The 26,020-nt window shown below is 44.1% G+C and overlaps 1 long non-coding RNA gene across 1 annotated transcript in view; it reads left to right on the plus strand.

The window, feature by feature from the left end:
• The window catches only part of LOC311587128, a 45,286-nt gene extending 21,052 nt beyond the window's left edge, over positions 1 to 24,234 (plus strand). Inside the window, exon 3 of the long non-coding RNA XR_014775785.1 lies at positions 23,827 to 24,234. This is a non-coding gene — a long non-coding RNA (uncharacterized lncRNA). The remainder of the gene's footprint in view (positions 1 to 23,826) is intronic.
• The last annotated feature ends 1,786 nt before the right edge of the window (positions 24,235 to 26,020 follow it).

Consider the following 26,020-nt stretch of genomic DNA (forward strand, 5'->3'; position numbering starts at 1 on the left):
ATTTGGATTTGCCTGGCATAGTGTTACACTTTGCAACATTCCTTGCTTTCACTTTACTCCGTTGTGCACACGCGCCTGCTGTCTTGTTGTCCGCCTATTCATACACCTCCTTATCCAGAAATGTCCCTGAGACGGTCTGAATACGTGGGCACCCCAAACTGCTTCTTAGCCCTTGGATTTAATTCCTTGTGGTAAGCATCTCCCTTTCTCTGCCTCCTTATAAGGGACCCAAAAAGAACATGTTTTGTTCTCCATAGGTGGGCTGACGTTTTCCTTCAAACGCTGTCATGCTATCGGCCCTAACATACTTTAAAATTTTTTTATTTATTATTTATACAGTATTCTGCTCGCCACACAAAAGGCACTGAATCTCATTACAGATGGTCGTGAGCCACCATGTGGTTGCTGGGACTTAAATCTGGACCTTTGGAAGAGTAGACAGTGCTCTTAACCTCTTGAGTCGTCTTTCCAGCCCTCTAATATACTTTTTGTTGTTGATACTTGTTTATTTTGTTTATTTATTTATTTATTGAGACAGGGTTTCTCTGTGTAGCCTGGGCTGTCCTGGACTCCCTTTGTAGACCAGGCTGGCCTCGAACTCATAGTGATCCACCTACTTCTGCCTCCCATGTGCTGGGATTAAAGGCATGTGCCACCATGCCACCATTGTTTTGTTTTTTGAGATGGGGTTTCTCCGTGGAGCCCCAAATATTCTGGAACTCGCTCTACATACCAGGCTGGCCTCAAAGTCAAGAGATCTAACTGCCTCCGCCTGTGGAGTACTGGGGTTAAAGGGGTACAGCATACTTTTAGCATGAAAGACATTCTGACTCTATTTCTCTCTTGAGCCCCATCTCTTCCAAACCCTGTCAGTCTCTGGCTCCTCCACATGGAAAGGAGAGACATTCTGGTTGTTGCTTCTGAATTTGATTGGCGGCCCTTCGATGTACAGTCAGGAATCAGTGTTACCACACTCTGTTTGTGGAAGAGAGAGGTTAATCTTGGGTGTGCTCCTTGGACAGGTGTCTGCAGGCTGGATAGATTCCTGGAGACCGTTGTCAGGTGTCTTTTGCAAGTGCTCAGGAGATGAGTGGCTTGATTAAGGTGAGAAAGCTCTTCTGGCTAGGGCCAGAAGCCAGTTTACTTGTCTCTAGATTGAGCTCATCAATCCTCTTAGAGTACTGATAGGTAGACTCATGAACTCAAACTCTTGCAAACACTTGGTTTTGGGTAGAAGTGGGCTGATTGTGGGTAGAATTTCTCTGCCCGTTCTTTCTTTCTTTCTTCTTCTCTTCCACTTTGTCCTCCTAGGTCTTCCTTTTCCTCTTCTTCCTATTTCTTTCCTTAATCTCTTTCTCTGCTTTAATCTCGTGTGTGTGTGTGTGTGTGTGTGTGTGTGTGTGTGTGTGTGTATGTGTGTGTGTATGTCTCGTGAGGGTCAACCATGGATGTTGTACTTCAGTTGGCATCCCCCGTCCCCTGCCTCATTTCACACACACACACACACACACACACACACACACACACTGTTGTAAAATGCTTGGTAGACATCATGGTTCATAGAAAAGAGCCTGAGGCATGGAGTCAGGAGGTTGGACTGGTGTTCCCATCCCTCAGACTATTACTCCTGTGCTCAGCAAGAAGTCTTCTGGGTTTTTTTGGACCTCAGTTTCCTTTGTGTGGGAAATGAAAGTTGAAGTTGAAATGAAAGTTGAACCTGCAAGGTTGTCTTCTCCATGCCCAATGGAAAAGAAAGAGTGTTCTATCGAGGGGCCGGAAAGATGGCTTAGTAGGTACACTGCTTGCTGTACAAGCGTGAGAACCTGAGTTCAGAAAACAAGAACCTTCCAAAAAAGTCTGGGTGTAGGGTCTCATGCCTTTAAGTGGTAGTATTAAGTGGGGGAGATGGGAGGGTATCTGGGTCGCGCTGGCCAACCACACTATCTGAATGCATGCCTGCATGCTGTGGCACACCCACGTGTTCATACACACAAACTACATCAGTGTGAAAAAGAAAAAAGGAAGTGGGCAGAGATTGAGGGAAACAAGTGATGGTGATGTTGCACTTCCATGTGCAAGCATACGTACAGCAGCACACATACACTTGCAGGAGCCTATACATGCATGCATGTGTGCATGCGCATGTGCACACACACACATATGAGGGGGGAGGGGAGAGGATGACTTCTATTTCTCCTATCACCAGTTGAGGGCTAGATACTCTTCCTGAGGGATGCCCTCCTGCTTCCCGTACTCTGACTTCTCCCAAGAGCTGAGTGGAGATGTGTGGTGCCTCCAAACAGTGGTGACTTCATGCTATGGTGGATTTGCAAAGCACAGCATATTCAACCATCCACAACCCGGAAGAAGGACCCGTGTTCCCTGCCAGTTAGTCACGAGTCATTGATTGCCACTGGTTGAATGAGTTGTATTCCGATTTCCCTGATCTGATCCATCCTGTTTTCTACTAAAGATCAGGATATAGGCTTTTGGCTTTGCTAATGAAATTCCTAATGAAGTTGCATTAGTGACCATTATAGATGGGACGCCTAGGAGGTAAGGGCCAATCACAGAGCTCAGCTGTTGCCACCTGCTAATGGCTCCTTTAAGAGGACAAAAGCATGGCCTATGTGCTCACTTCCATAATTGGGATGTTCTGGGGACCTGGGCTGGAAGAAGGGTATTGGAGAAGCATTGGACTTTCTCCTCCTCTTCCTCTTTCTCCCCCTTCTTCTTCCCTCCCTCTTCCCTTCCCTTCTCCTCCTGCCTCCACCTCCCATCTCTGGTTTTGAGGCACCGGTACTACAGATGCAAGGCACATAACCAGCTATTACATGGATTTGGAGGATCTGAATTCAGTGCCTTTCACTTTCACAGCAAATGCTTTACCACTTGACCGTTTCCCAGTGGCTCATTTCTGCTAACCTCTTTAGGTTTGTTTTTTTTTCTTCTGGTTCTGTTGCTGGGCATCCTTCCATGTTCGACGGTGAAAAATGCTTTCTTTAATCTCCCGTGTGCTCCTTAATCTTTGTTGTTTGGAGTGCCTGCTTGGGCCAGTTCTTCTTGGGACTTTGACAGCTTTATGTACCAGCTAATGTTGCCTACATAACCATGGAAATTTTTTTTCATGGTCATAGGGAAGCGCCCTTAAATTTGAGAGGTCAAGATGGTAGAGTGAGGGATCTCAGACAAGGGTGAAAAAAAAATGACGATTCCCTTCAGGAAGCCACCATACATTTTCTATTCCTGATCTGTGTGGCTCTGATACTGAGAATAGCCCTTGGCAAACTGCCAAGAGTTTGAAATATGTATATATGGGAAAGAAGAAATGCCTTGCTTTACTGTGAGGTGTGCAAATGAGTGCGTGTGTTATGCTTGCTTGTGCAGGCGTGTGCACATAGCACATGTGTGTGCGTGATGTATAGAAGGATCGATGTTTGGCTATCTTCTTTCATTGCTCTCCACCTTATTTTTTTATTTTTTATTTTTTTTTGAGACAATGTCTCCCACTGGCTTTGGAGTTCACTAATTCATCTTGTCTGGCTGATAAACCGATGAGTTCCAGGGATCTGCCTGTCTCTGCTCCCCGGTTCTACCATTGGCATTACAGATACATGCCTCTGTGCGTGGTTCTGAGGAGGCAAACTGAGATCCTGCTGTTTCTGTGGCTGGCGGTTTCCCAACTTGAGCCGTCTCCCCACTGCCAGACGAATAAATTTCAAATGTTCTCCCCGTGCCAAAGATGATCGAAGAAAGACTGCAAGTCAAAAATTGGAATCTCAGTCTCCAGAGGAAAACAGAGTTAGAATCAATGATACAGAGATCAAATTGTGGGTTGATATTGCATCCTTAAACCACTCTGTGGGAGAAAGTTGATTGCTAAGCAAGTGCCATCTTGAATATATGACAAAGCTTAGCCTCTCTGAATGTCCCTTTATCTTTCTGTTGTACATGCCAGTTTTAAGGCAGAAAAACAGGCACCGTAGAACAAAATCTGTCATTAAGTACAAGCACTGGAAAGCAAGGATGGCTCAGGCCATGATGGGTCATTCAAGTTGCTGTGGCAACTGTGACAAGTGACCTTAAGAGACTTTGACCCAACTATGGTGTAACTTAAACCATCTCCAAGTGTGCAGCCAAGTCAAGTAGGAGAGGAAACTGGAAAAACCAGGGGACAAGGCAGATATAGTGCTTCCTACAGAACAACTAGAGAGAGGGACGCATGTTGCACACTTCTGTACCTTCCGGCATGCTGTATTAGCTGTCAAAATACACAGACCAGTGTAGTAGGTACATGAAGAATGTGCTGTGAAATCACCCTGTTCACGTCTTGTTGCTATTGTGAGTGATGTAACGATAAACACAGATGGACAGTTATTTCTGTCAAATATTCAGGAGTAGTACAAATGGGTCAGATGGTAGTCCTATTTTTATTTTTATTTATTTTTTTTTTATTTTTTTTTTTGCAGAGTAAAAAAGTATTTTTAAGTTTATTTAAAAGTAAACTTAAGAGCATTCAAATAAATTGTACAAAAGAATAACCAAGAATTCACCCTAAGTAACTTTAACAATTGAGATGTAATGTGAATAAATTAAAAAAATATATTAAAAAAATAAAGAGATGCACATTGAAGCATATTTGGATATATAAAAAAGAAGATAAAACAGAATATGTTCTGTAGGTATGCAACTTCAGTTAATAACTAAGAATATTTTAAAAGTCTCTTCTTTTTTTTTTTTTTTTTTATTATTAATTTATTCTTGTTACATCTCAATGGTTATCCCGTCCCTTGTATCCTCCCATTCTTCCCTCCCTCCCATTTTCCCCTTATTCCCCTCCCCTATGACAGTTCCTGAGGGGGATTACCTCCCCCTCTATATGATCATAGGGTATCAAGTCTCTTCTTGGTAACCTGCTGTCCTTCCTCTGAGTGCCATCAGGTCTCCCCATCCAGGGGACATGGTCAGAGGTGTGGCACCAGAGTGTGTGAGAACGTAATATCCCACTCTCCACTTTACTGTGGAGAGTGTTCTGTCCATTGTCTAGATCTGGGTAGGGGTTTAAGGTTTACCGCCTGTATTGTCCTTGTCTGGTGCCTAGTTTGAGTGGGACCCCTGTGCCCAAATCTGCCTATCATAATGTTCTACTTGTAGGCTCCTAGGACCCTCTGGGTCCTTCTACTTTGCCTTTCTCTCATGAATCTCACATCTAGAGTCCCACTAGAATGTCCTCTCCTCTGTCTCTGTTTCCTGGTAAGTGAAGGCTTTCGTGTGACATGCCCGTTGGGCTAATATGCAGATATAAGTGAGTATATACCATTTGAGTCTTTCTGCTTCTGAGTTAACTCACTCATTATGATCATTTCTAGCTCAATCCATTTATCCACAAATTTTGGGAATTCCTTGTTTTTAATAGCTGAATAGTATTCCATAGTGTATATGTACCACAGTTTCTTTATCCATTCTTCTACTGAGGGACACTTAGGCTGTTTCCATGTTCTGGCTATTATGAATAGGGCTGCTATGAACATGGTTGAGCAAATTTTCTTGCTGTGTGCTGGAGCATCTTCTGGGTATATTCCAAGGAGTGGAATAGCTGGGTCCTGAGGAAGCCCTATTCCCATTTTTCTGAGATAGCACCAGATAGATTTCCAAAGTGGTTGTACTAGTTTGCATTCCCACCAGCAATGAAGGAGTGTTCCTCTCTCCCCACATCCTCGCCAGCATGTGGTGTCGCTTGAATTTTTGATCTTAGCCATTCTGATGGGTGTAAGATGGAATCTCAGCGTTGTTTTGATTTGCATTTCCCTGATGATTAAGGAGGTTGAGCATTTCTTTAAGTGTTTCTCAGCCATTTGATATTCCTCTGTTGAGAATTCTCTGTTTAGTTCCATGCCCCATTTCTCGATTGGGTTATTTGGTTTGGTGGTATTTAATTTCTTGAGTTCTTTATATATTTTGGATATTAGACCTTTGTCAGATGTGGGGTTAGTGAAGATCTTTTCCCAGTCTGTAGACTGTCGCTTTGTACTCTTTACGGTGTCATCTGCCTTACAGAAGCTTTTCAGCCTCATGAGGTCCCATTTATTAATTGTTGACATTAATGCCTGGGCTGTTGGTGTTCTGTTCAGGAAGTTGTCTCCTGTGCCAATATGTTCCAGGCTCTTCCCCACTTTTTCTTCTAAGTGATTTAGTGTCTCTGGTTTTATGTTGAGGTCTTTAATCCACTTAGATTTGAGTTTTGTACAAGGTGACAGATAGGGGTCCAGGTGCATTTTTTTACACATAGACATCCAGTTAGACCAGCACCATTTGTTGAAGATGCTATCCCTTTTCCATCGAATGGATTTGGCTTCTTTGTCAAAAATCAAATGACCATATGTGTGTGGATTCATATCTGGGTCTTCGATTCGATTCCACTGATCAACCAGCCTGTTGCTGTGCCAGTACCATGCAGTTTTAATTACTATTGCTTTATAGTACAATTTGAGATCAGGTATGGAGATTCCTCCAGAGAACCTTTTATTGTACAGGATTGTTTTAGCTATTCTGGGTTTTTTGTTTTTCCATATGAAGTTCAGAATTGAACTTTCAATGTCTTTAAAAAATTGTGTAGGTATTTTGATAGGGATTGCATTGAATCTGTAGATTGCTTTTGGTAGGATGGCCATTTTTATTATGTTAATTCTCCCTATCCATGAGCAAGGTAGATCCTTCCATCTTCTCATGTCATCTTCAATCTCTTTCTTTAGGGATTTGAAATTTTTTTCAAACAGGTCCTTCACTTGTTTAGTAAGAGTAACTCCTAAGTACTTTATATTACTTGTGGCTAATGAGAAGGGTGTAGTTTTCCTAATTTCTTCCTCTGCAAGCTTGTCATTTGTGTATAGGAAGGCTACAGACTTTTTTGAGTTAATTTTGTATCCAGCCAATTTGCTGAAGGTGTTTATCAGCTGTAGGAGTTCTCTGGTGGAATTTTGAGGGTCACTTATGTAGACTATCATATCATCTGCAAATAGGGATAATTTGACTTCCTCCTTTCCCATTTGAATACCCTTGATCTCCTTATGTTGTCTTATTGCTCTGGCTAGAACTTCGAGTACTATATTGAAGAGATATGGAGAGAGTGGGCAGCCTTGCCTTGTTCCTGATTTTAGAGGAATTTCCTTGAGTATCTCACCATTTACTTTGATTTTGGCTATTGGCTTCCTATATATAGCCTTTATTATGTTGAGGAAAGTGCCTTGTATTCCCGATCTCTCTAAAACTTTAAACATGAATGGGTGTTGGATTTTATCAAATGCTTTCTCTGCATCCAAAGAGATGATCATGTGGTTTTTTGTTTTCAGTTTGTTTATGTGGTGGATTACATTGATGGATTTCCGTATATTAAACCATCCCTGCATGCCTGGAATGAAGCCTACTTGGTCATGATGAATGATATCTCTGATGTGCTCTTGTATTCGTTTTGCAAGTATTTTATTTAGTATTTTTGCATCGATGTTCATCAGAGAAATTGGTCTGAAATTCTCTTTCTTTGTTGAGTCTTTGTGAGGTTTAGGTATCAATGAGACTATGGCCTCATAGAATGAGTTTGGTAATGTTCCATCCCTTTCTATCTTTTGGAGTAGTTTGAAGAGTATCGGTTTTAACTCGCCCTTGAAGGTCTGGTAGAATTCAGCACTGAAGCCATCTGGCCCTGGGCTTTTTTTGGTTGGGAGACTATCAATGATTACTTCAATTTCTGTAGGGGAAATGGGACTATTTAGCTTGTTTATCTGTTCTTCATTCAACTTTGGCAAGTGAAATTGATCAAGAAAATCGTCCATTTCCCTTAGATTTTCAAATTTTGTGGCATATATGCCTTCAAAGTAGGATCTTATGATTCTTTGTATTTCTTCAGTGTCTGTTGTTATGTCTCCCTTTTCATTCCTGATTTTGTTGATTTCAGTACTGTCTCTCTGCCTTTTAGTTAGTTTGGCTAAAGGTCTGTCTATCTTGTTGACTTTCTCAAAGAACCAGCTCTTGGTTTTGTTGATTCTTTGGACTGTTTTTTTAGTTTCTAATTTGTTAATTTCACCCCTGAGTTTGATTATTTCCAGGCGTCTACTCCTTTTGGGTGTTTCTGCTTCTTTTTTTTCTAGGGCTTCCAGTTGTGTCATTAAGGTGTTTATGTGCGATGCTTCCAATTTCTTTTTAAAGGCACTTAGTGCTATGAATTTTCCTCTTAGCACTGCTTTCAGTGTATCCCACAGATTTGGGTATGTTGTTCCTTCATTTTCATTGAATTTCAGAAACTCCTTGATTTCTTTCTTTATTTCTTCCCTGACCCAGGTGTCATTTAGCAGAGAGTTGTTTAGTTTCCACATACGTGTAGGCTTTTTGTTATTTCTGTTGTTGTTGAATTGCAACCTAAGCCCATGATGATCTGATAGGATACAAGGTATGATTTCAATCCTCTTGTATCTGTTGAGGCTTTCTTTGTGAACTACGATGTGATCAATTTTGGAGAAGGTTCCATGGGGTGCAGAGAAGAAGGTGTATTCTTTCTTGTTTGGGTGCAAGGTTCTATAGATATCTGTTAGGTCCATTTGACCCATGGCATTGGTTAGTGATGTTATTTCTTGGCTTAGTTTCTGTTTTGATGACTTGTCCTTCAGTGAGAGTGGGGTGTTGAAATCTCCCACTATTATTGTGTGGGGCTTGATGTGTGGTGTAAGCCTTTTTAACAGATCTTTTACAAATGTGGGTGCCCTTGTATTGGGAGCATAGATGTTCAGAATTGTGATGTCATCTTGGTTTACTTTACCTTTGATGAGTAAGAAGTGTCCATTCTCATCCCTTTTGATTAATCTTGGTTGAAAATCTATTTTGTTCGATATTAAAATGGCTACGCCTGCTTGCTTCTTGTGTCCATTTGCTTGGAATATTTTTTTCCAACCTTTTATCCTGAGGTGATGCCTATCATTATGGGTGAGATGTGTTTCTTGGATGCATAAGAATGTTGGATCCTGTTTATGCACCCATTCAGTTAGTCTGTGTCTTTTTATTGGAGAATTGAGACCATTGATGTTGAGAGATATTAACGACCAGTTACTATTAAGAGTCTTAATTTTGATGTTGTTTTCAGTTGAGCGTTTGTGTAGTTGTCTTTTTGTCATTGTATAGTTATCTATTTCCTGAGTAGTTTTGGTTGTAGCTTGACCCTTTGGGATGGAGTTTTCCTTCTAGTACCTTCTGTAAAGCTGGATTTGTGGATAGGTACTGTTTGAATTTGGTTTTGTCATGGAATATTTTGTTTTCTCCATCAATGGTTATTGATAGTTTTGCTGGGTAAAGTAGTCTGGCCTGGCATCTGTGGTCTCTTAGGGTTTGCAGGATCTCTGTCCAGGCCCTTCTGGCTTTGATGGTCTCTGCTGAGAAGTCGGGTGTAATTCTGATAGGTTTGCCATTAAATGTTATTTGGCCCTTTTCCCTTGCAGCTTTTAATATTTTTTCTTTGTTCTGTATGTTTTGTGTTTTGATTATTATGTGACGGGCAGTTTTTCTTTTCTGGTCAATTCTATTAGGTGTTCTGTATGCCTCTTGTATGTTTATAGGCACCTCTTTCTTTAGATTGGGGAAATTTTCTTCTATGATTTTGCTGAGAAGAGTTTCTGGGCCTTGGAGTCTGATATCTTCTCTTTCTTCAATGCCTATTATCCTCAGATTTCTTCTTTTCATGGTGTCCTTAATTTCTTGGATGTTTTGTGTCAGGAGTTTTCCAGATTTGGCATTTTCTTTATTGGTTGCTTCAAGATCTGTGATTGTATCTTCTAGACTTGAGATTCGCTCTTCCATCTCTTGGATTCTATTAGAAAAGCTCAGCACTGAGTCATTCACCTTCTTCTCTGAGGCCTCACGTTCTCGTTTTTCTTCTGTCTGTGTGTTTATCATTGAATCCATTTTCATCTTCATATCTTGAACAGATTTTTTAATTTCTTTCATCTGGTTGCTTATGTTTTCCTGAAAAATTTCCAGTTCTACTCTATGTGCTTCTTTTATGTCTCGCACCTGCTTCGCTGCTTCTTCGTGCATCTGATTTCTAATTCTATTTGTTTCCTCCGATACCATCCTCATTACCAAGGCTTTGAGGTCATTTTCTTGTGTTTCCATTGTATGTGAGTTCTCCGTGTTGTTTTCTTTGGGATAGCTGGGAGCTGGAGACTCCATGTTGTTTTGGGGTTTTTTGCGAATGCTTTTACGCTGTCCCTTAGACATCTTGCCGTCTCTGTTTTTGTTGGGTAACTTCCAGAGTTGAGTGGATGGAGTCTGATGATAGATTCACTTGTTTTCTCACGATTTCCGTAGGCTGGAAGCCCTGATACTTCACTGGTGTGGATGGCAGGAGGTTAGCCCTGTAGTTTTGGGCTCTCACCACCAGTGATCCTCAGCTCCCCTTTGCTGTGGATCCTGCAATCTTTCTGGGTCTCTGAGTGATCGTTGGGTCAGGCCAAGGTAATCACAACCTTTTGGGTCCCTTGCCAAGTCCCGCCAGAGATACTGGGCCCGAGCCACGTGGCGAGCTCAGCTAGTTTCTCAGGGCCTGAACCGTCTGTCACAGCAGGAGAACTGCGATTGCACTGAGCAATCACCCCGGGTGGAAGTGAGTGCTCCACCCACCCCGTGTCTCCGCAGGAAAACCAAGGCTGCTTGAGCAAGCACCCAGGGTATAACTGAGTGCCCCGCCCAGCCCGCGTCACAGCAGGAAAACTGTGGCAGTGCTGCGCACTCACCTAGGGTAGAAGTGAGTGCTTCTCCAGGCTTGTGTCCCAGCAGGGAAACTGGGACCTTGATGAGCAAGCACCCAGGGTAGAGGGGAGCGCTCCACCCAGCTTGCGTGGTAGTAGAAAAACCAATGCTGAGCTGGGCAAGCACCCAAAGTATTACTGAGCGCTCCTCCCTGCACGTGTCACAGCAGGATAATTAGGTCTGCGCTGAGCCGGAGCGCAGGATGGAAGCCGGCTCACCGCCCAGCTTGCGTCACAGCAGAAAAACCCAGGCTGCCTGAGCAAGCACCCAGGGTATAACTGAGTGCTCCGCCCCGCTCGTGTCCCAGCAGGAAAGCTGAGCTTGCGCTGAGCCGGAGCCCAGGGTGGAAGCCGGCTCACCTCCCAGCTTGCGTCACAGCCGAAAAACCAAGGCTGCTTGAGCAAGCTCCCCGGGTATAACTGAGCGCTCTGCCCCGCTCGCGTCACAGCAGGAAAACCACGTCTGCGCGGAGCCGGAGCTCAGGGTGGAAGCCGGCTCTCTGCCCCGCCTGCGTCACAGCAGGGGAGCTGCGCCTCGGGCAGCCGAGCCAGCCTCTCCACAGCCCAGCTCACTGAGCCCACCCAGGATTCTGGGGCCGAACCGTCCGCTGAGTCCAGCCTGGGTCTCAAGGCACCACGCGACCCAAATCCTGTCCAGAGTCCCCTCTCCCGCAGCAACTCCCACTGTCCACCGCACTAATCGCCTCCACTGGAAGGCTCTGAGCTGCAAACCTCAGCCACTGCCTCTGGCGCTGCCGGAGCCGCTGTGGGCACTGTTGTTCTCACCGCCGCCGCTCTGATCCGAGAAAGTCCTCGCTCCTCCTGTGTGCAGGGGCCGGCAGGTCCTCCGCACCCTGGTCCCTCCGGACCGTGGAGCACTTCTGCTGCTGTGGTGTGGGGACCTTGGTGTTCCTGGCTCAGAAATCTGTGCAATTCCCTGAATTGTTCGCTGGAGCTTTCAAACACGGTCCACACTGCTCGCCGCCATCTTGGATCCCCCTATTTTTAATTATTTGAGAACACACATACTGGTTTCCGTCATGTCTGCATTAATTTGCATAAAATTATGAAATTTGCTGGAAAATGGATAGGTCTCAAAAGTGTTACATTAAAGTGAGGTACTTCAGACTCATAAACAAAACTACTGGACTCTATCTTCTCTATAGCCTGTGTATATAATATTTGTAAATAAGTATATACATTCAATGTTTATTTATGAAAATGGGTGTGATTGTGGGCATAGGCTACACAGTTAGGAAGGGGACCTTGAGAGACGGAAATACAGTTATGAAGGTATAGATGATGGGAGGTGGAGTAGGACAGTGGGACTCAGGTGTCACCAAAGCAGAAAGGTGTTGGGGACGATAGGCCATATGGCCAATGTTCAGCCATCTTGTCCAAGTCTGCACCTTTAAGTCTCTGTCTTTCCCAAAGCCTGCCTTTCACCAGAAACTAGCTGACTCTGTTGTGAGTCAGCAGTTAGACTAAAGCTAGGTGAAGACAAAGCAAGCTGCCCTGTGTGGCAGGACATTATGACCCTGCCTGGATTTCCCTATGTTTTGAGAAAGGCCTGCAGCTGGGTTGCTATAGCAATATGCTCCCCCTGCCTTCTGACTTATAAAAGCTGCACCCGACTAATAAAGTTTGAGAGTTTGATCAGTCAGACTTGCTCTCCTTCTTTGTGTCTTGCGTTTGAACTTCACCCCGAGTTTTAGTTGAACCCCAAAGGAGGCTCTGGGGAGGGTAGGAAGTCACAAGGTACTATAGATAGAGAAAGGCGTTCAAGAGACTCAACAAAACCAGATTTGGCTTGAAAAAAAAAAACACCACAATGAAACCTAATGCTTTGAATGCTGACTTTCAAAATAACTAATTAATTAAGTCCAAATCTGGCCTAACGATGCATCGGTGGGTAAAGGCTCATGCTTCAGGGCCTTATGACTGACCCTGATCCCCAGAGCCTCTGCTCTCTACACTTCAGAGGTGGCCAGGGCATCCCTCCCCACCCACATGAAATCAATAAATACAATCTTAAAACTTAAAAATAATCAGCCAACTCTGTTTGTTTTTAGCCAAATAGTGCTTTACCCAGTGGACATATCTGAAGTTTTGTTTGTTTGTTTGTTTGTTTGTGCCACATCTATAAAATGGACAGCAAGCTAAGATATTAAGCCCCTCAAGTTAAAGGGAAGGCGAGCTAATTAGACATTGCATTGATATGACATGCCAGGAAGACTGCTAACATGGAAACAGAAAGAGCAAACAAGTATGTGTTTTGCACAATTTATGAGCTGGTGGGGGTAGGTGGGACATAAACATGCAGAGGAGCAAGGTCACCTAAGGCCACACGTACATACTGATAAAGATGTGAAAAAGGAATTCTGACCCACTGCTGATGGGGAGGGAAATGGGTACAGACACTATGGAGCTCAGCGTGGGGACTCTTTCAAAGCTAGCACTACCACAGGACCCTACAGTCCACTCCTGGGAGTATACCCAAAGGAATCTAAGCCAGCATGCCACAGGCACGCTTGCTCACCCATGTTCATCATGACAGTATTCATGACAAACGGATTATTAAATCAGTCCAGTTGTTTATGACAGGTGAGTGGATGGAGAAAATGTGATTTTTTTTTATAGATATGCAATGGGATTTTAGCCTTAAGGAAGAACAAAATGATGTCGCTTGCAGGAAGATGGATAAAGTTGGAGATTATTATACTGAATGAGACTAAACAGACCCAGGAAAAACAAAACAAAACAGTGACATGTGTTTTAAGTATCTCATATGTGAAATCTAAGACATGTCTTCCTGTATGTGTGTATGTCTTTATGTATGCATGCATGTATATATGTAACACACATGTGTATGTGCATGCATGTGTCTGTGTACATGCATGTGAGTGTGTGTGTGTTCATGTGTTTTCCAGGGAATTAGAAGGAAGACTGCAAAGACTGCATAGGAAGATGAAGGGGACTAGGCAAAGAAGAAAACAGTGAGGTTGAATTTGTTCAAAGAACATGACACACTCAAACAAAGATGTCACCAAACCTATTGCTCTGTACAATGAATATCCACTAATAAGTTTATTGAAGGAAAGTAAAATGGAATGAAAGCACTAGGGGCTGGTGTATAATAATCATGCTTGAGGTGCAGGTGCATGGCTTATTGAAGGAGAGGCTATGACCAATGAGTGGGTGCCTTCGTGCCAATGGTGATTCTGTCAGGTGGTTTGGTGACAGCAGAAGGAAGTGGAGCACAGAAGAGCTTGGTATATTCTAGGCAACAGAGAGACCTGCACCCCAACCTCACCCCCAATTTGGTGAGTGAGCAGTAGGCTGAGGGGAGCTACAGGAAGGGCCAGGGGGTAGGGATGTCATTGGGCATACATCTTTAGGACCTGAGGATGTGACCTGTGGTGGAGTGCTTGCCTTGAATCCTCTAGTCTAGGGGTGTGGCTCGCTGGTAGAGCACCTACCTAGACTCCCCCAGTAAAGGTTAGGGAATGTCTCAGTGGTAGAGCACTGGCCTCAGATCCTCCAGTGAGGAGCTGAGGGATTGGCTCAGCTGTGGAATGCATATATAAAATCCCACAGTGAGGAACTGGATGTGGCTCAGAGGTAGAGCACCTGCCTAGACACCCTCCATGAGGGCTGGGGAGTGGCTCAGAAGGCACTGAGGCTATGGTTTAGTGATAGAGAACCTGTTTAGCATATTTCGCTGAGCGCACGTAAGGAAGTGAATGGTAAAACACTTGCTAAGTATGCAGGAGGACCTGGCTTTGATTCCCAACGTGGAGGGAGTACTGTTTTTCAGGCTCATTTTAGATACATGATAGCTCATACTATATGTTAGGTACATATTGTTTCTTTCATGAGGATCAAGGAAATACTTTTTAAGTGCATTTAGCAGACTTGGACACATAATGTAAATGTTATAAGATGTTTTTATACTCCATGTGACGTGGGCTCAGCTGTTTCCTAAAGACAGTGATCCAAAGCTAATTAAGGTAGAGCCCTGCCTTTCACAGTTCAGTCTAGAAGGGACACACCAGGTGGATGATTATAATATTCAGCACTAAGTGTTAGAATAAGTATATAAAGTTGGATGACAAGAACTAAGTGGTGGAGCAAAGTGAGGGGGAGGAAAAGCAAAGGGGAAGTTCCAGTTAGAACGGAGAGGTCGTCCTTATTTACGCAGCACAGTGGAATTTCATATAAATTCAAGTATTGTGTTGTTATCCTAGTTAGCATAAACTGCCAATGTGACCAGCCTAGAGTCTCAACCGAGTAATTGTCTTTATTAGATTAGCCCATGCATATGTATATGAGGGATTGCCCTCACTGTTAATTGATTGAGGTGATCCCAGCCCACTGTGGGCAGTACCATTCTCTGGGCTGGTGATAGTCCTGGCACATATAACAAACCTAGCTGAGAACTTAGTAGTTAACAGCACCGACTGCTTTTCCCGAGGACCCAGGTTCAAATCCTGCACGTCTGCTTATACCTCTCTGTAACTCCGCTGCCAGAAGATCCTCTTGCTGCTGGCATCCAAGTGGTACAGACATACATACAGACAAAATACCCATGCATATAAAATAGATGATTAATAATAATAATAATAATAATAATAATAATAATAATAATAATAAATTTAAGAAGAAAGCTAAAGCTAGCTGATCCTGAGCCCACAAAAGTGAGCCAGCAATCAGAGTTCCTCCATAGTTTCTGACCCTCACCCTCACCCTGGGCTTCCGGCTTTGGGCCTCTCTACCCTAATGTCCCTCAGTGATGGACTATGATCTGGACATCTTAGCCAGATAAACTCTATCCTCCCCAAGTTGCATTTGGCCAGAGGGTTTTTTATCATGGCAACAAAAAGAAACTAGAACAGCAAGCAGTGCTAGGAGACACTGCAGGCCCAGGACAAAGGGCGCATCGGGCATTTATGGGCCAAGGTCAAGTGCAGAACTGTGTCTTCTGTTGGGAATGGATCACTGGTAGGGCTTTGGAGTCCAGTACTTTCTCAATGGCTACTGTTTTGAAGGTTCTGCTGGAGGGTCTTTTGAAGGTGATGGAGAAGGAGCAGAATGGGCCTGTGAGTAGGGACATTCTTCCTGACCGTTGCTCAGAAGATACAGATGATGAGATGACCAGATCACGCAGATGGGAAAGATCTGGAAAGCAGGCAACAGCTTTGATATGTATTTTTGGAGCAAGGAAGCTGGCAGGGCCCTGACTTTTACTGAGCAAACAGTCAATAACTGTTTTTTAATGAAATTGACTAGATGGTAATACAAGAGTTAGAGGTCGGACACTAATCAAACACTCAATAAATGCCCGCGATGGTTGTGATTATCGTCAGATGCAGAATCACAGAGAACTTGGGAAACCTCCTCAAGGAGGCCAAGGTGATACGTGGGAACCAGGTGTGGTGGCGTGTGCCTTTAATCCCAGCACTCAGGAGGCAGAGGTGATTTCAAAGTCAGCCTGATCTACAGAGTTGAGCCCAGGACAGCCAGAGCTACACAGAGAAACCCTGTCTCAAAAAAAAAAAATCAGAAAAATAATATAAATGATTCATGGGTTAAGTGACTCTGGGATGAAGGAATGAAGGAAAGAAGGTTTGCAGATTGGGACCTGGGCATGGGTCCAGGCTATGTAAGGGAGGGTTGGTGCCTATGGACCGCATACTCACAGGAAGATGGTATTGACTCCTATTCCCTGCATGTGGCTGTCAGTTTCCCTTCATTGGCAGCAGCGTGCCTGGTTGAGCAACTTCTGCATTCAAAGCAATAAGATGATGGATCTTGGTTGATCCCTGAGAGTCTTACTGCTGCTGAAGCCCCTTGATACACCTGCAGGTCATTTCCATCTTCTCTTGGTGTTTGGAAAGGATATTGACTTAGATCAGGTGTGTGTGTGTGTGTGTGTGTGTGTGTGTGTGTGTGTGTGTGTGTGTGCATGTGAGCATTTGAATGCATGTTCATGTGCACGAAGGTATACGTACGAAGGTACACGTATGTGTCGGCATGTGGACATCAAAAGAGAGCTTCAGTTCTCGTTCCTCAAATGTTGTCCACCTTAGTTTTTGAGACAGGACCTCCCACTGCTCTGGAACTCACCTGGTAGGCTAGGCCAGCAAGTCCCAGTGATCTCTCTGCCTCTGTCTTCCCAGAACTGTGACTAAGTGTTTCCCTATACCTGATGTGTTTTTTTTTTTTTAATGTTGGTTCGGGGGCTTGTACTCAGGTTTTTGTGTTTCAATTGCTCAACAACTCAATTGTTTGTTTATTCATTCTGCTCATCTTTTTTCCTGCCTCTTAGGACCAATTTAAGTATTACACCTTCCAATTAGGTGTCAAATATGTCTGCCTCTCTGCCTGTCTGCCTATCTATCTATCTATCTATCTATCTATCTATCTACCTATCTATTCATGTATGTATGTATGTATGTATGTATGTATGTATGTATGTATGTATGTATGTATATCTATCTGTCTGTCTGTCTATCTGTCTGTCTGTCTATCTGTCTGTCTATCTACCTACCTCTAACACAAGGTCTCACGTATCCCAGGCTGGTCTTGAACTTCCTATGCATCCAAAAAATGACTGTGTACACCTCATTCTCTTATCTCTTCCCTCTGAGTGCAGGGAAAATGGATACACACCATTGTGCCCAGTTTATGCCAGGTTGGGCTGGAATCCAGTGCTCCACACATGCCAGTCAAGTCCTTTACTCACAAGACCACACCTCTAGCTGTAGCTGTCAAGGAACTTGAGCCTTCTTTTATCTTTCAGACTCCTTCGTTATTTTGCTACTGTTGTTATGATTTTCTAAAACCATAGTAATGTTATTATGATTCTTCTTAAGTATTTGTTCTTCATTACCAAGTCAATTAGATGTTTGCCTTTAACTTGTTTCTTGTTTTTTTATACACTGTGCATTGGATCTGCCTTGCTATTTGCCTAGTTAATAATGAAAGAGCATTTTTGCTGGTCGTTTAGAAACGTCCATCTCGCACCTTGGTCAACGCTTCTGTTTGGGACACTGTTTCTGCATTCTAGAATTTGAGCATGGATGCAGAAAGGGATTGCACATATAATCCAGAATCATATCACAAGAACAGTGTGGGAATGGGCAGCTTAGTTTTGTTTCCTTCCAGGTGAGTGCACGAGTCTCACCCAAAGAGAGGGATGCTAGGGAGAGACTGCACTATGAAATGGGGGCAGAGGTGAGAAACCTGCAGGTGGAGAGGTGCTGGGATCCAGACAAGCTTCTGTTCATAGTGGTTGTCTCCTGGCTCTGAGCTTCCCTTGCCCCATGGGGTACCATTTTTTTCATTATCACAAAGATCCAAGTGGCAGACCTGCTAAGACTGATTGCTTCATCTCAGAGGGGCATATCATAAAACTGGCCTTATTCCTCAGCAGGGGAGGAACGATGGACAGATCTTCCTTCCTGTGAACTCCTTTGCCTGTCAGTTACCATTCTTTCTCGAATGGTAATTTAGTGCCTCAATTAAAACTTTTTTCATGGTAAATAGTACAGCTTGGCCTTTGTCATGGTGTGATAACAGAACGGTACAGACTGAATTTGTTATAGGGAACAGGTGCTCTGGGAGTGGAGAGATGGTTCAGTAGTTGAGTATTTGCTGCTTTTCCAGTGGGCCCAAGGACTCACATTAAGTGGTACATGCATAACTACCTATAATTCCAGCTCCAGGAAATATGACATCCTCTTCTAGTCTCTGGAGACACCAGCACACACACACACACACACACACACACACACACACACACACACACACACACACACACACTCACACCCTACTAAAAAATAAAATAAATCTTAAAAACAAAACAGATATTATTTGGCTAAGAGGGCTGGCTGGTGAGAAGTCTAAATTCAGTATGTCAAGGTTTGCATGAGAAATGTCCCTCACAGGCTCATGTATTTGAACACTTGGTCCCCAGTTGGTGGCGCTGTTGGGATGGTTATCGAATGTCCTGGAGGTGAAGCCTTGTTGGAAGAAGTGCATCACTGGTGGTGGGCTTTATGGATTTACAGCTTGGCTCCACTTCCTGCTCTTTTTCTGTCCCTGTGTCCATATGAAATAACCAGCCACCTTCCTACAGCTGCTGCCATGCCTTTTCAACCAGGATGGACTCAATTTCCCCAGAACTGTAATCCCAACTAATCTCTTTCCTTTTAAAATTGCTTAAAAATTATTTATTTACTATTTGTATAGTATCCTGCCTGCATGCCAGAAGAGGGCACCAGATCTCATTATAGATGGCTGTGAACAACCACGTGGTTGCTGGGAATTGAACTCAGGGCCTTTGGAAAAGCAGACAGTGCTTTTAACCTCTGAGCCATTTCTCCAGTCCAAGATTTATTTAATTATTATGCATACAGTGCGCTGCCTGCATGTACACCTGCAGGCCAGAAGAGGGCATCAGATCACATTATAGATGGTTGTGAGCCACATGTGATTGTTGGGAATTGAACTCAGGACCTTCGGAAGAGCAGACAGTACTCTTAACCTCTGAGCCATCTCTCCAGCCCCAAAGCCCACGTTGAAAAATTTTGGCCACGGTGTTTTATCACGGCAACAGAGGAATAACTAATCTATGGAGAATGCATATGATATGAGCCTTGTTTATCATCCCTTCTGGACCCTTCTATAACATAGGAAAAGTACACATTTCTTAATGGGCTCTTTGGATTTTTGAAGACACCATTTATATTGCTTGCTCTGGTTCCATTACTCTGGCCCATTTACCAAGTGGTCCCAAAAGGTGTTGATTTGAGTGGGGGTGTGCAGCGGGAGAAGGCTCTGCAGCAGGTCGTGACTGCTGTGCGGGGTGTTGATGCTCCTCTTACGGTGACTCAGCAGAGCCATCCAAGCCCAGAGTGGCAGTGGCAGATGGTAAAGCTCGCTTGAGACTTTTCAAGATTGCTGTAGGTGAACGGTAGAACAGGCCTTTAGGAATTTTATAGCAAAGACTTGCTGTTTTCTGACAGTAATCTATCCTTTAAAGAGACAGCTCTTTGTGCCGGGGAGCCGGCTCAATTGATAAGAGTGTGGGGACTTGAGCTCTATCACGGGCACTGCATGTAAAAAGCCGGACATAGTGACATGTGGTTGTAACCCCAGGACCAGGGAGGTGAGGCAGGAGGACTACTGGAGCTTGCTGGCCAGCCAGCATAGTCAGAGCTGTGGATTTAGCATCCATCATGGAATTCACAGGTCTAACCATGTCCCCTCTTTTGTCACAGTGCAGCTGACTTGATACAGTGGTGGGATTTTTTTTTCTTTTTAAGATATAGCTGCAGTGCCAGTTGTGTGTCAATACCTCAGAGGTCTAGAACATGGTTCACTAGAAAGCTATGTATAATCTAAATACACACCCGATGTATGATGCTCCCTCTTCAATAGGAGGATTCAGGGCCCAGGAATTAAGGAGTTAATATGTGACACCTTTCCTTGAGGGGAGGGGGAAGGAGGAGACATGACAAAATATCTCTTCAGCCCAGATGTGAACTGACAACAAGGTGAAGTAAGGTTGGATACTACCCAAATCCAACTTGGTGAAGCAATGAGTTTTATTGGGGCTACTTACAGGAATATGGGTTAGAGGTTACATATATGAAACAAAATAACTTTAAAAAGCTATATCACCCAAGGCCCTCTCTAGCATGGGTGGCCCCTGAAAGCTAGAATCCTAGAATTTATTCCACAACTTCTAAGTGGCTCAGCAGTTTGGAGAGTCTCTTTTAGGCAGCTCAAATGGTCTGTGCTCAGTGGTAGAGCTACGGCCTAGAATTCTCCAGTGAGGGGCTGAGGTGTGGTTCAGTGTTAGAGCACCTGCCTAGAATCCCCCAGTGAGAGGCTGAGGGGGCTCAGTGGTAGAGCTCCTGCCTAGAATCCCCCAGTAATGGGCTGGGGTGTGGCTCAGTGGTAGAGCTCCTGCCTAGAATCCCCCAGTGAAGGATTACAGGTGTGGCTCAGTGGTAGAGCACCTGCCTAGATTCCCCCAGTAATGGGCTGGGGTGTGGCTCAGTGGTAGAGCTCCTGCCTAGAATCCCCCAGTGAGGGATTGCAGGTGTGGCTCAGTGGTAGAGCACCTGCCTAGAATCCCCCAGTGAGGGGCTGGGATGTGGCTCAGTGGTAGAGCACCTGCCTAGAATCCCCCAGTGAGGGGCTGGGGTGTGGCTCAGTGGTAGAGCTCCTGACTAGAATCCCCCAGTGAGGGATTGCAGGTATGGCTCAGTAGTAGAGCACCTGCCTAGAATTGGCTAGTGAGTATCTAGGGATTTGGTTCAGTGATGAGTATCTGTCTTGTATGAATAAAGTCCCAGCACTGCTCAAGGAAACGAGGCCCACAAAACACAAATAAATACATATAACATCCTAATGGACATTTCTAGCCAGTTTGAAGGGACAAGTTGAATTTCAACAGTAAAATGCATTTTTTTTTGTTTTTTCCAGAGAGGGTTTCTCTGTGTAGCCCTGGTTATCCTGGACTCACTTTGTAGACCAGGCTGGCCTCGAACTCCCAGTGACCCACCTGCCTCTGCCTCTCGAGTGCTGGGATTAGCGTGTGGGCCACCACATTCCTCTTTTCTCACCATGCTGTGTCCATTGTTGGGTCTTAAGAACTCATCATGCAAAGCAGGGCATCCAGGAGCCATTGGGAATCATGTCACGGGTGTGTGTCACCATTGTTCCAAGGCGAAGGCTTTCATTCTTCATCAGTGACATCCTTTACTCTGAGTCATGCTGTCAGCAGTTCTTTCCTGATCTTACTTTACAATCTGTAGCTTGTTTCCGTTTTTTAACACCTTCAAGGGGATGATGCTCTAGCCCCTCCCTCCCTGACTGCAATTGGAAGGAGTCCCTGCAACAGCTGCAGGCTGGGCTAAGCACATTCCTGTAGTATGTGGTCAGTGGGAAGCTGCTGTGAGCCTGGTGTGAAGCTTGCATGTTTTTCACCTTCCACTCATAAGAAGGGACCTGACGTTTTTTAAAGGATGATTTCTTAAAATGGGAAGTTCAGAGTAGATCTCTGCAGACCAGAGATCTTTGTATGGAATTCTACTTACCATTTCTGGAACACTCTCTCTCTCTCTCTCTCTCTCTCTCTCTCTCTCTCTCTCTCTCTCTGTGTACATGCATGTGGAAGTGCATGTGTAGGTCAGAAGTGGACACGGGGTAGTGTGTCTTCCTCAATCTCCCTTTACCTTATTTATTTATTTATTTTTATTTTTATTTTTTTGGTTTTTCGAGACAGGGTTTCTCTGTGTAGTCCTGGTTGTCCTAGACTCTCTTTGTAGACCAAGCTGGCCTTGAACTCACAGAGATCCGCTTGCCTCTGCCTCCCGAGTGCTGGGATTAAAGACGTACGCCAGCACCGCCCGGCTTACCTTACTTTTTGAGACACACACTCTGTCACTGAATTTGGAGCTCAGCAATTCAGGTAGGTAGACTGGCTGGCTACTGGCTTTCAAGAATCCTCCCGTCTCACACACTCAGTGCCATGAGCACAGGTGTACACCATGAGTCCTAACCTTTATGTGGGTTTTGGGGATCAGAACTCAGATCCTCACGCTTGCACACTAGCACTGTACCAAGTAAACTGTCTCCTCTGCCATCCCCTAAGCTTATTTCCTAACTCATCATTCAAGAAGTCAGCTAACACCCTACTTCCTTCTGCCCCTCCCCCCCACCACTTTCTACGCTTGGATTTCCTTTTCATGGTTATTTGCCTTGTGGGGAAAGCAAGCTCCAACCTGCACCGTGCTTTTATAGTATCACTTCGCTAACTACCAGATGCTCAAGGTAAGCATTTTTATTTTATAGGGTTCGCTCATGTCTTCTGTGGCCAAGAAATTAGTAACTAGGCCCCTCCATTGACCCTTTAGGCCTTGTGTTAATGGTTGGTTCACTTAACTAACCAACAGTTGCCAGCTGTATTCAAGGAGGCTAATAAATTAAAAAAAAAATATCAGAGAACAATAATTAACCTTGAGTATAAAGGTATTAACCAGAGGCAATCAATCACTTTGCCAGGCTTAGTAAACACTTAGAATGTATTAAGGGTCCCAGAAGGAGTAATTAAAGATCTGAGATCTTCTGTTACAAATAGAAGCAATAAAGGGTCAAACACAGCTTGCAGATGGATGACGGTTCAATAGGAGCCAAATGGTAGATTGTAGCTCTCCATTATCAGAGCACAACATTTTCTCATTGAGGAATCTATGGCATCCCTGCGTTTGGATGGAGGTGGCATGGGCAAACGTGTCCATGTTCACGTAGGAGCCAGAGGACGAGCTCAGATGCTGTTCCTCAGGCTGTTGCCTGGCCGCCCATGGAGCTCAGGGGTCCACTTGTCTTCACGTTCCCAACACAGAGATTACAGATGTGCACCCTCATGCCTAGCTTTCAAGATATGGCTTGTGGGATCAAATGTGGATCATTGTGCTTGCATGGCAAGCACATGGGCTCTTCTTAAACCTGAGCTTATAACGTCCCTAAGCTCGCATTTCTCTGTAAGGCGTACCAGAGGACGAGCCTGTCCCCCCATGCGCAGCCTTGCCAGTCTTCGCCGTTTGAGTAGAGGTAATAGAGAAAACTCACGGTTTTCCTTGCAGAATGGCTCCCTGTACAGGTGATAAGTATTCGCGCTGTACTGAAAAGTGTGAGGCTATACAAGCATTGCCGCAGTATTGTACGGTACTGTTCCTAACAGATAGTTTAGAGTATCTCTGACATAGTCCTCGTGTGGCACATATTGAATATGAACAATGTCACTGGTTTTGGCATGCATCACCATGAATCCATCTCCCCAGTCATCATGGTGAACACTTCGCCACCCCAGGGCCCTCTTGGTAATCCCTTCACCTCTTTCCAGGCAACCACTGATGTTCCATGCACTGTAGATTAGTCGGTCCATTTACAATTTTAAATAGACAAAATTATATAGCATTTTTCACCTTGAATAATTATTTTTTGTGTGTGTCTTTTTCAGGGCTTGACATGGAATTCAGAGCCTCACCCAGACTGATCGAGTCACCTACCACTGAGCTATGCCTCTGCTGTGTTTTGAGCCTTGAGTTTTGTCAAGGGATCCATAGTTGATTCCTCTTTATGACTGAGTGATATCTCAATTACTGTCTATATCACAGTTGCTTGTCCACTCACTTGTTGTTAAACATTTGGTTTGATTCAAGCCTTTGGGTCTTATAAAGAAAACTGACGTGTAATAAAATTAAAAAAGAAAAAAAAAAAAAAAGAAAACTGACTTAGAGTTGGGGAGACGGCATAGTGCTTATGAGCACTTATTGTTCTGGCATATGGCTCCTCTTCTGGTCTCCTCAGCCACATGAATTCATGTGCACACACACGTAATTTTAAAAAATGATTACATAAAACAATATTTTAAAAAATAAATGAGGCTGTTATGAACATTTGTATTCACGTATTTGAATGAACATATGATTTTATTTTTCTGGGTAAAGGCTCAGTTGACACGCACGTATTTAACTCTTTGCCCATGTAAGCATCTGTTTGCTTGTTTTGAGACAGGATTTCAGGTAACCCAGGATGGCCCCTAAAACTCATTATGCGGTTGATGTGGAACTTGAACTCTCAATCATCTACAGCCCCACCCCCACCCTGCCCTGCCACCTCCCAATCATCTACAGCCCCACCCCACCCTGCCACCTCATTCTGAATTATAGGCTTGCACTATCATGTCGGGCTAATTTTAACTGTCCTTCTTTTTCTACCATTGATCGATTTTGCATTCTATCAGGGGCTTGGGAATGTCGTATAAATGTGAAAGCCTCCAACTTTCTGGAGGCTTCTCTCCTTTTGCTGTGTGGGCTTCAGGAATTGAACTCAGATCATCAGGCTTGGCAGCAAGTGCCTTTACCCACTGAGCTATCTTACTGGCATCATTTTTGTTGTTGTTGTTTTGTTTTTTGAGACAGGGTTTCTCTAAGTAGCCTTGGTCGTCCTGGACTTGCTTTGTAGACCAGGCTGGGATTGAACTCACTCATTTTTTTTTAAAACTCTTTAAGAAACAGTCTATGGAAATAGTTGTCAAGGGGTCAACCTTAGCATGCACGGTGGTGTCTGAGATTCGATCTGAGTACTGAAAAGAGGCAATAGGAGGAGATGAAGGAGAAAGAGGTGGAGAATTCCAATCTCAACCCAACAAAAATAAAATTGAAGATGCTAAGACTTGTAGCCAAACACTGGGTGAAGGATAGGGAGTCTTTTGGAAAAGTGGGGGGAAGGATAGAAGGACCTGGAGGTGAAAGGAGCCCCACAAGAAGACCAATAGAGCCAACTAACCATGGGCCAGAAGGCCTTGCAGAAACTGAAGCCCCAACCAAGGACATGCATGGACTGGACCTAGGTCCCCTACACAGAAGTACCCAATGGGCAGCTCAGGCTTCATGTGGGTCCCCTAGTAAGGGGAGCAAGGGCTATCTCTGTTGCCTGATCTTTGATCATTTCCCTTTGGTAATGCTGCTTACCAGGCCACAGGGGGAGAGGATGTGCTCAGTCCTAATGCAACTCGATGTGCTGGGGTGTGTTGGTTGGTGGGGGCTCCCGTTTTCTGTGGAATAGATGAGGGGGGGATAAAGGGAAGAGGGAGGGTGGGACCAGGGGAAGAGGAGGGAGGGGGCTAAGATTGGGATGTAAAGTGAATAAATGAATAATTTTTTAAAATTAGAAGAACTAAGGGAGACAGAGGCAGGTGGATCGCTGTGAGTTCGAGGCCAGCCTGGTCTACAAAGCGAGTCCAGGACAGCCAAGGCTAACACAGAGAGACCCTGTCTCAAAAATTTTTCTATAAATAAGTATATTTAGAAGAAGGAGAGTAGAAAGGAGGAGTGAGGAAGGAGGATACTTTACCATCTAATATTTCATGCACTCATGTATGATGGTTTCAGAATCTCCTGAAATTCAATAAAACTATTGTTTTATTTATAATTATTCTTTGTCATTGGAAAGGGTCTAAAATGTAAACATTTATCAATGATGCATTTCCAATATGGCATTTTCATTTTCTTTTTTAAAGTTTTACTTTAAATAAGTGCCTCTTTATGGCGTTTGGTCTCAATTTAAGAGGAACAGCAGTTGCTCATCGCTGCTGTTTGCTGCTTCAGGAAATAAATCAATTGCACTGGTAATCTCTACCCTTCCCCAAA

This window comes from Acomys minous (genome assembly GCF_964271855.1).
Source record: "Acomys minous genome assembly, chromosome: 16".
In the NCBI taxonomy this organism is placed as follows: domain Eukaryota; kingdom Metazoa; phylum Chordata; class Mammalia; order Rodentia; family Muridae; genus Acomys; species Acomys minous.